General features: G+C 45.7%; 1 long non-coding RNA gene across 1 annotated transcript; it reads right to left on the bottom strand.

Moving 5' to 3' along the window:
* Window positions 1-5,183: 5,183 nt before the first annotated feature.
* Window positions 5,184-10,583, bottom strand: LOC135982494 (uncharacterized). The gene is made up of 2 exons (XR_010599885.1): window positions 10,137-10,583; window positions 5,184-7,618 (listed from the first exon to the last, which is right to left on the bottom strand). It is a non-coding gene; the product is annotated as an uncharacterized LOC135982494 (long non-coding RNA).
* Between the last annotated feature and the right edge of the window lie 4,435 nt (window positions 10,584-15,018).

A 15,018-nucleotide genomic window follows, 5' to 3' on the forward strand; every position in this document is an offset into this window, starting at 1 on the left:
GTTAGTTGTCCCGCTTGATAATTAACTTGTGATTCTTTTACTTGAAGATCACATGAAATTTTTTGCTTTGTTTTCTCAAGATTATCACACAATTCCATCAAGCTCTGGTTTTCTCTTTTTAGTGTTGCTCCTTCATTTTTTTCCATTTTCAACCTAATTTGATTAGTCAATTATAATATATATATATATTTTAAGATTTTGATCAAGCCTGGGAATACACATCTTTATTCAGAGTGAAACGTGGAGAGCACTTACAAAATAAACAATTTCTGCTTTATAAAAAAGCGGTATTTAAATATTTTTATTCACTACATTTCAAAGGCCTGACAGCACTGAAAATTTTAGTTACACCCAAAGCTAAATTGCTATTCTACCAATATCCATATCGCAAGGCTTCCCTGTGTAACATTTAAAATCAAAATACGTAGTCACCACAAGTCATTTAATTTCCACCTAGGTATTAATATTAAAACGATTTCTCTAATCAGTGGCCCCACACCTGTTCTTGGAAGAGTTTATTGGCTATAAAAAGCACCTATCCTGACCAGTAAAGTGCTTACAGCCCTTGCACATCATCAGAAGAGCTAAACTTAAAAGCCATATGACTCTGAGAATCATCTTGCTCCTCTCCCTTCAAATCTGTCAATGTTAGCAACCAGTATTTCCAGAATGACTAGAGTAAGAAATCAATGCTCAAGTTGCGTTTCCTCAAGATAGCAACTGGAACAGCCATGTCTGATTTGAAGGAGGGATGCAAGATAGTAATCAGAATAATGCAATTTCGAGATCCTCTCTCTCATGATCTGTGTTGCGTTATGTAGCATTGGAAAACAGATTTGATATCCCCAGCCTTTGCAAGCTATACGGCATACATTCCTATCCCTGACAGTTTATGAGATATTGGACTTAGAATGGTCCCAAAAAAGTACTACCAGAGCAAGAGGCTAGTGACAGTTTAAGACTGAATACACAGCAAGGCCTGGATAATGGGCTAGTGTCATTTTCCTTCACTACTTTACACAGGTGTCAATCACCGCTCACAGGGTGAGTATTAGCACAAAAACTGTTAGTGAGAAGTCTACATTTTACTGGTATGTCAATTTTTTGATGGCAGCAATGACGTTATGCAGATATTAATCTTATCAGCTATAAACCTAGGTGTTATGGCTTTTTTGTGACTAAAGCCCTGATTATATTGGAAGCTCTGTACCTAAGAGTTATGTCCTTTTAGCTCAAGCGATAGCAGGCTGTGCTACAATGATGAAGGTTTGGGGTTCAAACTATGCTGATGATGCATAAGTGGGGGATTCTTACTGTTGTACATAATATTTTTAAATGTTTAAGTCAAGATTTCTCTAAAAGATCTGCTCTAGGAATTATTTCTGGGAGGTTCTGTGACTTGTGTTATATAAAAGATCAGAACGGATGATCACAGTGGTCCCTTCTGGCCTAAGAATCCATGAAAATAAAAGCAGCAATTTTTAATAAGCCATTACAATAGAACGTACTCCAATATTTTAAAACCACCACGCTCAGATAGACAAGTTGGTGTAAATTCTGAATGAGCCTGTTGTTGGGTACAAAAAAATTTGAGCTAATCATTCACAAAATACCAATGAGTATCTGATATGAGAAACTGGGTGCAAATTATCAACATGACAATTTCGGTATGTTTACAAAAATTATATTTTTATATAGTGTTCACAGATGTCCATTTGTAGAAATAATTTGTTTTACAAAGCACCCTGTACAATCAATTTATCAAAACAATTTACATAAAGGTATTTTTTTTAAAATTACTTTTTCCACTGTGCCTCATAAGATTAACGTTTGCACAGCATTCTAGACGCATTGTATAAATGACTGTTTGCTATTACCGTAGCACCTGGGAGCCCTTGTCATGGACCAGTACCCCACTGTGTTAGGCGCTGTACAAATAGAACAAAAAGACGGTCCCTACTCCAAAGAGCTTACAATTTAAGTACAAGACAAGGAAAAAGGGGAGAGTACAAGGAAACAATGAGACACCATTGGTCACTAGGATAGGCAGCTTGCACACTGAGACCACAGCTTAACTGTTGTCAAGTTTTTTGTAGGCATCACAGCAAAGGAGAGTTGTAAGGAGGACTTTGAAAGAAGATGAGGTGACTTTGCAGATGGTTATGGGGGGCTCTTCCCAAGCACAAGTTGACAGCATGGGAGAAAACACAAAGGTGAGTATTTAAAAATTTAACAAAATGTATGTGTTATGGGCCAGTCAGAGGCGGGAGTTGACATTTCAATAGGGAATGAAAAAAAGGATGCCTAGGTTGGGGTAGGCCATGAAGGAGCTAGGAAGTGAAGACAAGCAGCTTGTTTGTTGCAATAGAGAATGGAGGGGCGCCGAGAGAGGTGACATGGTCAAAGTGACAGGCAGGGGAATCTTTGCAGCAGCACTCTGAATGGATATGAGCAGAACAAAATTGTATTAAAAGTTACATGGTGCATTAAGACTATGACCTTCTGCTTCTGCTTTTGCAAAGCTGCCTCCAGCGATTCAAGCTGAAACTGTCTTTTCTGTTGTTCTTTTTTAAGCTTGTCTAGTTGACTTTCAAGCTCTTGAATCTTCTGAAGGACCCTCGTGGAAAGGCCTTTCACCACTCTTCCACAACCCAGCTCATTTTATATCAGCTTTTTTCCTTAATACAAAGTGTATATCACTGAACCTGAATCATACAAACTTGTAAAGACTTTGGACGAGTCATAGAATCATAGAATATCAGGGTTGGAAGGGACTTCAGGAGGTCATTTAGTCAAACCCCCTCCTCAAAGCAGGACCAATTCCCAACGAAATCATCCCAGCCAGGGCTTTGTCAAGCCTGACCTTAAAAACCTCTAAAGAAGGTGATTCCACCACCTTCCTAAGTAACCCATTCCAGTGCTTCACCACCTCCTAGTGAAAAAGTTTTTCCTACTATCCAACCTAAACCTCCCCCACTGCAACTTGAGACCATTACTCCTTGTTCTGTCATCTGTTACCACAGAGAACAGTCTAGATCCATCCTCTTTGGAACCTCCTTTCAGGTAGTTGAAAGCAGCTATCAAATCCCCCCCTCATTCTTCTCTTCTGCAGACTAAACAATCCCAGTTTCCTCAGCCTCTCCTCATAAGTCATGTGCTCCAGACCCCTAATCATTTTTGTTGCTCTCCGCTGGACTCTTTCCAATTTTTCCACATCCTCCTTGTAGTTTGGGGCCCAAAACTGGACACAGTACTCCAGATGAAGCCTCACCAATGTCCAATAGAGGGGAATGATCACGTCCCTCAATCTGCTGGCAATGCCCCTACTTATACAGCCCAAAATGCTGTTAGCCTTCTTGGCAACAAGGGCACACTGTTGACTCATATCCAGCTTCTCATCCACTGTAACCCCTAGGTCCTTTTCCGCAGAACTGCTGCCTAGCCATTCGGTCCCTAGTCTGTAGCAGCGCATGGGATTCTTCCATCCTAGGGCAGAACTCTGCACTTGTTCTTGTTGAACCTCATCAGGTTTCTTTTGGCCCAATCCTCTAATTGGTCTAGGTCCCTCTGTATCCTATCCCTACCCTCCATCGTATCTACCACTTCTCCCAGTTTAGTGTCATCTGCAAACTTGCTGAGAGTGCAGTCCACGCCATCCTCCAGATCATTAATGAAGATATCGAACAAAACCGGCCCCAGGACCGACACTTGGGGCACTCCGCTTGATACCGGCTGCCAATTCTACATGGAGCCAAGTCATCCAAGGTGGCACCAGAAAAAGAGATAACATCCTACCAGCATACCAAATTGCTTGCCATTTGCTACAAAGAAAGAAGTTTTCTTACAACAGTTGACAGCAGTCACAAGAAAAAACAGTGCAACAGGAGTCAGAAGATGCTAAACAAAGATCTGCACACAAACAAACAGTTTTCCAAGGAGGAGTGCACACAAGAGGGCTTGAGAAACAGTGACCTGCTGGCACTTGCTATGGAGTGTCTGCCGCAAATCTGCTCCTACTGGCCAGTGCCCTGTGCAGGCTGGGGCCAGCACAGCACACTCCCTGTGAGCACAGGCGGCCTGCTATGGGCCACGCTTACACACGCAGCTGAAACCAGGGCTGCACCGGGTGGCTCAGGGAGGTTGATCTCTACCAGGAGTGGGCAAACTACGGCCTGCGGGCCACATCCAGCCCACAAGACCGTCCTGTCCGGCGCGCCCGAGCTCCCGGCCAGGGAGGCGAGCCCCAACACTTCCCCCGCTCCCCCTCCCTTGACCGCCCTCCCCTTGAGTCTCCGCCCCATCCAATGTCCCCTGTTCCCTGACTGCCCCCCACCCTGCCATTTGCCGTAGGCAGTCACACCGCAGGGGTGTGCATATGGGTCGGGGCGGTCAGGGGACAGGGAGCAGTTGGATAGGGCGTGGGAGTCCTGGGGGACCTGTCAGGGGACAAGACCTGGAGGGGGGCAGTTGGGGGGGGGTCACTACAGGGGGCAGTCAGGGTACAAGGAGCAGGGGGGGGTTAGATGGTCGGGGATTCTGAGGGGGGCAGTCAGGGGGCGGGAAGTGGGAGGGGGTGGATAGGGGCAGGGGCCAGGCTATTTGGGGAGGCACCGCCTTCCCTACCCGGCCCTCCATACAATTTTGAACCCTGATGTGGCCCTCGGGCCAAAAAAAGTTTGCCCACTCCTGAGCTAGACACCGGGTAAAGAATTCTCTCTAGTAACTCATAGCCCTCCCCATCTAGTGCTATTGGAGATATTTGCTAATAGCCGTTGCGGATGGGCCATATGCCATTGTAGGCAATGGCATCATACCATCTCCTCCATGAATTTAGCAAGCTCAGTCTTAAAACAAGTTAGGATTTTTGTCCCCCACTATTCCCCTTGGAAAGATGTTCCAAAACTTCACTCATCTGATGTAAAGCCCTACATGGGACTATTTTTTTAATCCCACTCCCATCCTGCCTCCAATATCTACTCCCACCTGCTTCTGCATTGTTTCTTTTATATTTATCCCACTCCCAGCCGCAAAAAACTTAGATTCTGCAAATCCCACAAGAGAGACTGATTCCCCTGTGCTACCAGAAAAAACCAACCCACCACGATTGTTTAATATATATATATATATATATAAATGGAATTCAGATACAATTTTTACCACTAAAAGAATAAAACAAATCTTGCTTTAACCATGTAAAAAAACACTTTAATCTCTTTCAATCTCTCACTCAAATTTCAGTTTTAAAACCTTTATTTAATAAAAAAGAAAAACTTGCTTTACACTGCTGAAATTCTATTCATGACCAACTGATGAGAGATTTAATGTTTTCCCACAAAATATCATAGTCCCACCCAATCCCATCCATAACAAAACATTTTACCCGCTCCCATTAATATGACAGCCAATCCTACGGGATCCCAGTCCCACTGCAGGGCTCTACTTTGATGGTTAGAAACCTTCATCTAATTTCAACCCTAAACTTATTGATGGCCAGTTTATACTAATTTGTTCTTGAGCCAATATTGCCCTTAACTTAAATAACTGCTCTCCCTCCCTGGTGTTTATCCCTCTGATTTATTAATAGAGAGCAATTGGATCTCCCCTCGGCCTTCATTTGGTTAGGTTACACAAGCCAAGCTCCTTAAGTCTCATCTTGTAAGGTAGCTTCTCCAGGCCTCTGGGCATCCTAGTAACTCTTCTCTGCACCTGTTCCAGTTTGATTTCATCTTTCTTAAACATGGGAGACCAAAACTGCACACAGTATTTCAGATATGGTCTCATCAGTGCCTTGAATAACAGTACTAACACTTCCCTAACTCTACTGGAAATACCTCGCCTGATGCAGCCTAGAATTGCATTAGCCTTTTTTACAGCTGCATCATATTGACAGCACATAGTCATCCCTGTCTTTCTCCTCTTCTGTTGCTTCCAACTGATACGTCCCCAGTTTATAACAAAAATTCTAGCTGTTAGTCCCTAAGTGTATGACCTTGCACTTTATACCACTACATTTCATCTCATTCCTATTACTCCAATTTTCAAAGTCATCCAAATTTTCTTGTATGACATTCCAGTCCTCTCTGTATTGGCAATACATCCCAATTTTGTATCCTCCACAAATTTTACTAGCTCATTCCCACTTTTTGTGCCAAGGTCATTAATGAAAACGTTAAATAAGTTTGGTTCCAAGAATGATTCCTGAGGAACTCAACTAGTAACCTCCTCCAGCCTGACAGTTCACCTTTCAGTATGACCAGTTGTAGTCTCCTTTTACCCGACTCCTTACCCACCTTTCGTTCTTGTATTAATCCCCATCTTCTCCAATTTAACTAATCATTTCTCCTGTGGAATTGGATCAAATGCCTTACTGAAATCCAGGTAGATTACATCTAATGCATTTCCTTTGTCTAGAAAATCAGTTATCTTCTCAGCGATCTCCTTTTTGTAAAAACATGTATTTTATCCCAATTGCCTTTTTTACCTCTATGTCTTTAACTACTTTCAAAATTTGTTCTAAGAGCTTGCATACAATTGAGGCCAAACTAAAAGGCCTGTACTTTCCCAAATCACCTTTTTCCCCCTTTCTAAAATAGAAGTATTACATTTGCAATTCTCCAGTCATAAGGTACAACCCCTGAGTTCACGGTGCCATTTGAAACACCTGAGAATATGATGAGCCAGATCATCAGGTGGTATAAGCTGACTTCAACAGAGTGATGCTGATTTATATCATTTTAGGATTTAGCCTTTCAACGTTGAAATAAAAACAAACAAACAAACAAAAAAACAAACAAAAAAACCCCCACAAGATTTGTAATGGAAATAGCTAGCTAATATTATTTTGCTGTATTTAAAACAAAAACCTGTGGAAATAAATGTCCAGCTAAAAGAGAGAATTGTTTGCTAAAGTAGTGATAAATCTGAACTTTCTTAAGGTAATGGTTGGCCTTGCTCTGCTTTCCCAATATTGACAAAGCAAGCAAGGCTCAATCAATACACCCATTCCTTTGTGAACTATTAAATTATACATATTGCTAATGAATAGTCATTTAATTAGCACAGGAGCCTTCAATTTAAAAGTTGTCTATAATGCACACTGAACATTAAAAAAACAATTAGCAATGACTTTTCAGCTGAAGCCTCATTTAAAAATGCTATTGCCAACTTTTCTGTCTTAAGTTAGCCTTCTTGCTACATTTGCAGCTCAAATGCTGATACAGCGGTGTCCCATTTATTACAGAAGCATTGCTATAGAAGAATTCATTCTTCTAAAACATAGGAACAAGTTACTTTTTTGCATGAATGACCTGCATTAGTTCATCGAGCTCCGATGCATTCACACAGGAACGCTCAGATACAAACGTCTGCTTCTGAATCACAATGGTGGCTCTTTGGGAAGTTTCACGTGGCTGCTCCAGGGCTTTGAAGACAGTAGCTCCAATTATTAAATACACAACAACCAGCAGAAAAATCATTGAGTCCGTCTTCCATTTCATAACATTAATAGCCGAATCACATTCCTCTCGTGACGAGAGCACTGTGGGTTTTGTAGGAAACGATAGCCGTGGTTTGGAGTTCTGAGTGGCAGATTTGGGATCCAGCAAGTCAGGTGCCGCCACTAATAAAACAGAAAAAGAATGTTAACGTCCACAGCATTGGACAGAGGTGTATTTAGCTGTACACCCTTCTTGCCAGAAGGTTACAGAGATCCTATTAATTCAAAATAGAGTTCATAGAGAGTTGTGTTATAAATGCATTTCACTTGTACACCATGTTATATTACTACAGAATGACTGGTTTCAGCTACTGCTAGGACTAATAATATGCTATTTATATGAACACAAATGCATACACACACTTGAATTGTTTACTATATATATATGTCCTCTATAAATACTCTGCAAGTGTAGTTCTAACATGCAGTATTTTCCCTATTTTCTTCTGTTCCTTTGAATCAGTATAAAAAGATATTTTTCTGTAGAGCGTCCTCACATCTTGAACAATCTTAGGCATTGCTAATATGCTTCTCAGACTACATTTTAGTCAGCGTTAAAAAGCTATCAGGAAAACAGGACTCTTTCCTTAAGTCTTACATACCCTCAACTCTGCATTCAGACACTCATTAGAATATTTGCAGTTCACTTTCAAATTCCCCACACAGGTAACTATAAAAATGATTAATTATGAATTCTAACACTTTGAAAGTGTTGGCTAAACCCTTTTAGGAAATACCAGGAACACATGCGCATGCCTGTTGGAAAAGTCAATCATCTTATTATAGGATATTTGATTATTTACTGCTACAAGAAACCCACTGGGGAAGTAATGATCACCTGCGTGTGTTATCAAGTAGCCCCATAACGCATGTGATTACAAGTAACTACACTAGTAATTATATAAGAACAATCCACATCACATACACTTAAAGGTCCCCTGAGGGAAGATTGCAACAACAATACAATATTTAAAATTATTAATATATTTTGAATGGCTGCAACACCACTTTCAGCTGTTGTGGGGAAAGCCTACTTCTAAATGTAGATTCAAAAGTCTCTCTCCCAGGTCTCTGGAAGCTGTGAATGCCCCCAGAGGAGGGAGGGAGTGTCATTTTCCACAGGGATAGGATCTTCTCTTGAGCACCCGCTGGAGGTTAACCTACAGGGTTACAGGAACTCTCATTCGAAAAGAATCATGCAATACAGGTCAGAAGAAAGGCAGACCTAGGAAATTAATATACTGGACCTGAACCTGGGGAGGAGCAGGGGGATTAGAGGATGAAAAGGCAGCCCCAAATGAAAAAGCTCCGCTGGTGCCTCGGTGCACGGTTATGAAATATTTCAGAGTAACAGCCGTGTTAGTCTTTATCCACAAAAAGAAGAACAGGAGTACTTGTGGCACCTTAGAGACTAACAAATTTATTAGAGCATAAGCTTTCGTGGACTACAGCCCACATCCGAAGAAGTGGGCTGTAGTCCACGAAAGCTTATGCTCTAATAAATTTGTTAGTCTCTAAGGTGCCACAAGTACTCCTGTTCTTCTTTTTGCGGTTATGAAATAGTTACTGTTCAGCTACTAGAAAACTAGAATCTGGTTCTAACTAACTGGGAGCACCAGACCAGCATGCAAATACCCTTCAAGTGTAGTGGGCATGGAACACTGTATGAGGCTATTGATATGCCCCTGGACAAAAATCGATGTGTGAGGCTAAGATTGGGAAGGACGCCCGATTTAATAACTGCTCCTTCAAGCTGTGCTCTCTCCTCGGATTGACACGATTTGTGATGGGGGGGGGGGGGGAAGGGAGAGCCATCACGTTTTCCTTTCAGTCAGAGCTCCCCTTGCCAGTCGGAATTTTTCCTATTATATTATCACGACCCTCTGTCCAAACCCAAAACTGGGGGCACCTCAGGCTACGCCACGCCTCATGCTGTAGACTAGGAAACTGCTCCTCTTTCTGCCTGGCTTCGACATTTGCAGACAGACACACACACATCCTAGCACCATGAAGAAGGGCAGACCTGCCCCCCCAGTTCTCCTGCTACACTCCCCCTGCAGCCCGCTGAATGCAGCTAACAAAGGAGAACAGGACGGTTGTGAGGCGCCCTAAACTGATCCACCCAGTGGTGCTCTGCATCCCTCCCATCAACTTCCCCAGCCCCCTGCTGACACCCATCCATAATGCAGTTGACAAGGACATTTTCACACCCCTGAGAGGAGCAAAACGTGGACGCTCCAGCCAGAAAGGTCCCTGGCCCCTTTCCTCTCCCTCTCTCCCTCTCTCCCCAGCAGCCAGCTCGCAAAGATGCGCTGGATTTAAAGCGCTTGCAAAGGGCATCCTTGCAGAGCGGGGTTTGGCTGGCGAAATGGTCCGGGTGGGAGCCCGGAGCCCAGCCTGACCCTCCCGGACAGGGGGAGCTACACCCACCTTAGACAAAGGAGAAGTGTTAGAAACAAAAGCCAGGCAGGTGTTTAACCGAGCGTGCAAATTCTGGGACGGAGGCGCAGGAAGAAAAGGGGTGAAGAGGGACTGAGCAGCCCTGAGTCCCTCCTGCGAGGAGGCATTGGGAAAGCAAGCGAGAATGCAGCATTCAGACAGACTTTGATCTAGAAACGCACGCTATTGTGCCAGTACTCACTTCTTATTTACAGACCCGGCGCCCTCTCCTCGCTTCACGGGCAGGCATTTTTTCAGGGCTTGGGTAGGTGCCGTTTGACCAAACGGAAAAAGAAAGAGAGAGAGAGAAAAGGACCAGACCCAGGGCGGATTTGCTGCTGCTGAGCTCAGATTCCACGTGGAGCGGAGCCTGGCATTCTCCCTGTCACTGGAGGGATGTGAACGATCACAGTGTGTGTGAGAGTGAGAGAGATCACCCTTTTAGAGAGAGGGAGAGGGTGTGTGTGTGAGATCACCCTGTCTCTTTGTGTGATGGCCCTGGCTGTGTGTGTAAGAATCTTACAGATAGATCATCTTATCTGTGTGTGTGATCACCGTCTGTGTGTGTGAGACTCACTCAGGCGCCAGGTGCGTGTATCAGCCTCTTTCTGGCTGCCACTCCCTGAGGTGTGTCTGTCACAATCTCAGTGTGTCTGTGTCTTTTGGTGGTGTGTGTGTGTGTGTGTGTGTGTGTGTGTGTGTGTATATATATCCACATCCCTCCCTCTGTCAGTGTGGGCGGGGGCCTGTCTCCTCTCAGCCCCGGTGCCTGCTTCTCACGCAGTGTCTGTGCCCCCACTCTGTCACTTTGTCTCAGGCACTGGGCATGGGGTGCCTGACTCTGGGTGCAGTTGTGTGCCTCGAGAACTCGTGTGTGTGTGTGTGTGTGTGTGTGTGTGTGTGTGTCCTTGCTCTCTGCTTGTGTGTGTGTGTGTGTGTGTGGGCGCCCGCTCCTCTCCTCATTCTCTTTCCCCAGTGTATCCCAACTGCTGGGTGCGTCTCCCCCACCCTCCCTCCCTCTACCCGGCCTGCTCCAGCACCAGGGGCAGCTGCACCCTCATCTCGGTGAGCTGCTCGGCATTTCTACCCGGCCCCTTCGCTCGGCAGCGCAAGAACTAGGCTGAGGCAGATGCTGCAGGGATGAAGGGGGGGAGAAGGGGGTTAAGAGAAGAGGTCCGTGGAGGAAAGATAAATCCCAAACTGGTGGGCACTGACTTCGGAGCTCCCGGGGGAGAGCAATGGGGTGGAGGAAAAGCCAACAGCCTGAGTCCACGCATGAAAAAAGTGGGAGAGATGTTTGGCAAAGATAGGGGTAGGAACAAATTGGTCTGTAATATTGGTATGCCGTCCTTGACAAACCCAACAAAATGCATGGTTAGACTGGGCTGTTGGTTCAGAAGACCCTGCTGTTGCAGATGATGGGGGGTGGGGGAGAGGCATGGTGCAGCGGTTGCCTCCTATAATTCCTGCCTCTTTTTCTAGGGGGACAGAGATATAAAGGTCTGATAGCTGGGAGCCTGCTGGGGCCAGAACTGCTACCTAGTTGTCACCGATATGTAGATTCCAAGCAACTTCTGTGTTGCCCTGGAATGTTTTAGACTATGCAGCCTATCGTCCATGTTTTCCAAAAAGAAGGAGACCCCCCCTCAAAGGACAAGACAACTGCAGCCACAGATATCTCCTCATAAATATGGCAGATGCCATGTATCAAGCTGCTGAGTCTGCCACATCCAAGCTGTCCTGGAGAGTTGTCCTTGCCACGAGCTTGCCCTCCTCTAAAATCAGCATGAACTCACGTCTCGAGTCGGTCTTTCTCGGGAGGTGTACTGTATGCTGATGGTGTCACACTCAGAGGGTACTCTCTGAACCTGATGGCTCCACTGAAGGGCAAAGGGCCACCCCCATAAGGAGACACTTAAGTTTCACTGCTCTCTCTTTTAAAGCAAGGCTTAAACCCTCTACAAAAGTGTGACACTTGTCACTGATATGGAGCGCCTCCAAACACTTTAGGCAGTTGGGATGTGGGTCACTGACTGACAATGGCCTGGCACATGACCAGCAGGACTTGAACCCCAGAGAATGACGTATGCCTCCAGCACAAGTCCAGGTACCATGAATCAAATTTGGTCCAAAAAGGACCTAAAAACTGAAGCCTATCACTAACTGTACATTATATCTAACTAACTACTAGCCACTAAATGACAAAACAGACTATATACAGAAAGAGTGAGGGAAATAAACTTGTGACTTATTTATTTAATATTTGCCTATTCTCCAAGCCAAGAAATAGCATTCTTAATGGCCAAGTGGAGTTCTCGGAGCCCGCCTCTAAATTTGGCTAGCGGGCACTCCTCGACAACACGTATCATTGTTTGATCTGCACCACAGCTGCAGCTTGGATTGTCTCGAAAACCCCAGCAGTGCTGGTTGGCTGAACAGAGGCCTTGCCCAGTCTGGAATCAGTTAAGAAGGGCCCACTGACAACGTCGCAAAGCGTGGAGCATGGGTAGTAGGGTCTGTGACGGGAACTGATTGGTGTTTGATGTTAAGCATCAGTCTTCCCACCACAAGGCCTCTGCTGTCATGTCCTGCCATGAAAGAAGCATAGCTGGTGGGCTAAAAATAGTGATAGCAAGCCTGGGAGCACTCCAACAGTAGTCACTCGTGGCAAGAAGAAACTGAGGCAGGGGAGGCTCCAAGCACCAGCGCAGCAAGCGCATGCCTGGGGCGGCAAGCCACGGGGGGCGGCCTGCCGGTCGCTGTGAGGGCAGCAGTCAGGCAGCCTTCGGCGGCATGCCTGTGGGAGGTCTGCCGGTCCCGCGGCTTCAGCGGCAATTTGGCAGAGGGCACGCCGAAGGCACGGGACCGGCAGATCACCCACAGAAACGCCGCCAAATCCGCGTGACTGCCGTGCTTGGGGTGGCAAAAAACATAGAGCCACCCCTGAACTGAGGGGAGTTGGGGGAGGCTCCATCTTCTTATACCAGCATGCAGTGGCACACAACGGCAGAGGGCAATCGAGCCACCCAGACAGGTACCGCTCAGTGAAGAAGTTCTCTGACAACTGCACTTGAGTCATGCTCACAGCTAGTGGAATAAACATGTGCAATCACTCAAAGAAGAAACAATATTTGTTCCCCCAAGAACTTGTAGTGAAGAATCCCCTAGGAGATGTTCCCAAGACAGAGGGATAGCAATGATCTTTAGCTCCAGAAAATATGTTCAGTCTAATTTAGTTTTAATGTTTATAATTATGTAAACTGACAGCGACACGTATGGCATCAAGAAAGCATTGGCACAGCAACACCAAAAATCAAATACAATTCAGGGTCCTTCTCATTCAGAAGTTAGAATCACTGGGGCGGAGGGGGGGAAGTCACTGTTTGCTCACTCTCCAGCTAGGTGTTGTTTACATAGCCTCCAGCTAGGTGTAGACCAGGGGTCGGCAACGTATGGCACGCGTGCCAAAGACGGCATGCAAGCTGATTTTTAATGGCAGATTGCCATTAAAAATCCTGCCCGGCCCAGCCCCCTCTTCTCCTCCCCCTGCCTACCGCTCTCTCTGGCGGGAGTAGAAGCAAACTTGGCCCTGCTGGCTTCTGATGTAGGGCAGGCTCCGTCGGCAGTCAAGCTTCCCCCTCCCCCGCCTCTTCCCTGAGCGTGCTGCGTTGTGCCCCGCCTCCTCTCCTTCCCTGCCTCCGATGGCCCTTGCGATGGAGGGGAGAAGAGGAGCCCTAGCGCCCTCACTGCTCAGACCAGGAAGGAGGCGGAGAAGACTGACAATATGATTCAGTAATCTGAACACAATGGGATTTTCTTTAGGAACATGCGTTGTCTTCTTCCCACTGCATCACCTAGAACCCAAATCTGCCATCTCTGTCTTGCACATAACCCTGTTTTCTGTGAATGAACAGGTTTATTGCATAGTTTTGAATAAATGTGTTGGGTAAAATGTATCCCTGGGGTAACCTTGTTGAAATCAATGAAGTTAATCCAGCATGAATTTAGCCTTTATTTCCCATCCCCTCCCCCAGATTACTACGACCCACAAGAAACACATCTAGTTACATCAACAAATGTATTAAGAGTTTTCTTTAGCAAAACCTGCATGTGTATGTGTGTAAACTCATTACATGTAAAATAATGGAGATGCATGCATGGCATGAAGTTTGTTAATCATATGCTAATAGATATCTTCTTAGCTGCTTGTGTCAATATGGTGACCTCACAACTACAAAGATTGTTCAGTACACCACAGGTCATCTTATGCTAGCAGAGCTCCTAATTACTGTGAAGACTGTGGATATTTAAAATAATAACAAGCTAGAGCAGTGGTTCTCAACTGATTACACATTGTGGGCCATATATGTGACCCACAATGTGTTCCCTGGGTTCAGGGGCCGGGTGGCAGGGCAGCGGCAGCCCCAACCCTCACCATGCAGGCCAGGCGGCTGCCCCAGACCTCGCAGGGCCGGGCGGCCGCCCCAGGACCCAGACTCCTGCCGTGCAGGGTAACAAGGCAGCCTGGCCAGAGCCCTCTGAGTCGGGCAGCAGGGCAGCTCAGACCCCTCCGTGCCGGGCAGCTGGGAACCCGGTGGACTCCGGGCCGGCCTTTAGCACACAGCTGAGCTGGGCCACAGCATGAGAGTCGCAGGGGCCCAGGGCAGAAAGCTGAAGCCCCACCACCTGGGGCTGGAGCCTGAGCAATGTAGGTTTGCAAGGTCCCCATGCAATTGCCTTGCCTGTTACCCCCGAATGCTGGCCCTGGCTTTGATACGCAAAAAAAACAGTTACTATGGCACAGATGGGCCATGGAGTTTTTATAGCGTGTTGGGGGAGGGGTGGAGGGTTCAGAAATAAGGTTGACAACCCCTGGTTTATTGTCTTATTGACATGAATATAGATGAATTAGGCTGCTGAGAGGAGCAGCCACAACTCTTGTTAAAGTCCTAGGCACCCTGACTGAAATCCTTACCTTACTGATGTTAATAGGAACTCTCCCATAGATTTCAGTACTCTGTGGTATTGTGAAGAGCATCCCATTTACCTCTCTCTGAAGAAATGCAAGTATCCCATGAGACAGT

Source organism: Chrysemys picta, chromosome 3 (assembly GCF_011386835.1).
Source record: "Chrysemys picta bellii isolate R12L10 chromosome 3, ASM1138683v2, whole genome shotgun sequence".
Classification (NCBI taxonomy): Eukaryota; Metazoa; Chordata; order Testudines; family Emydidae; genus Chrysemys; species Chrysemys picta.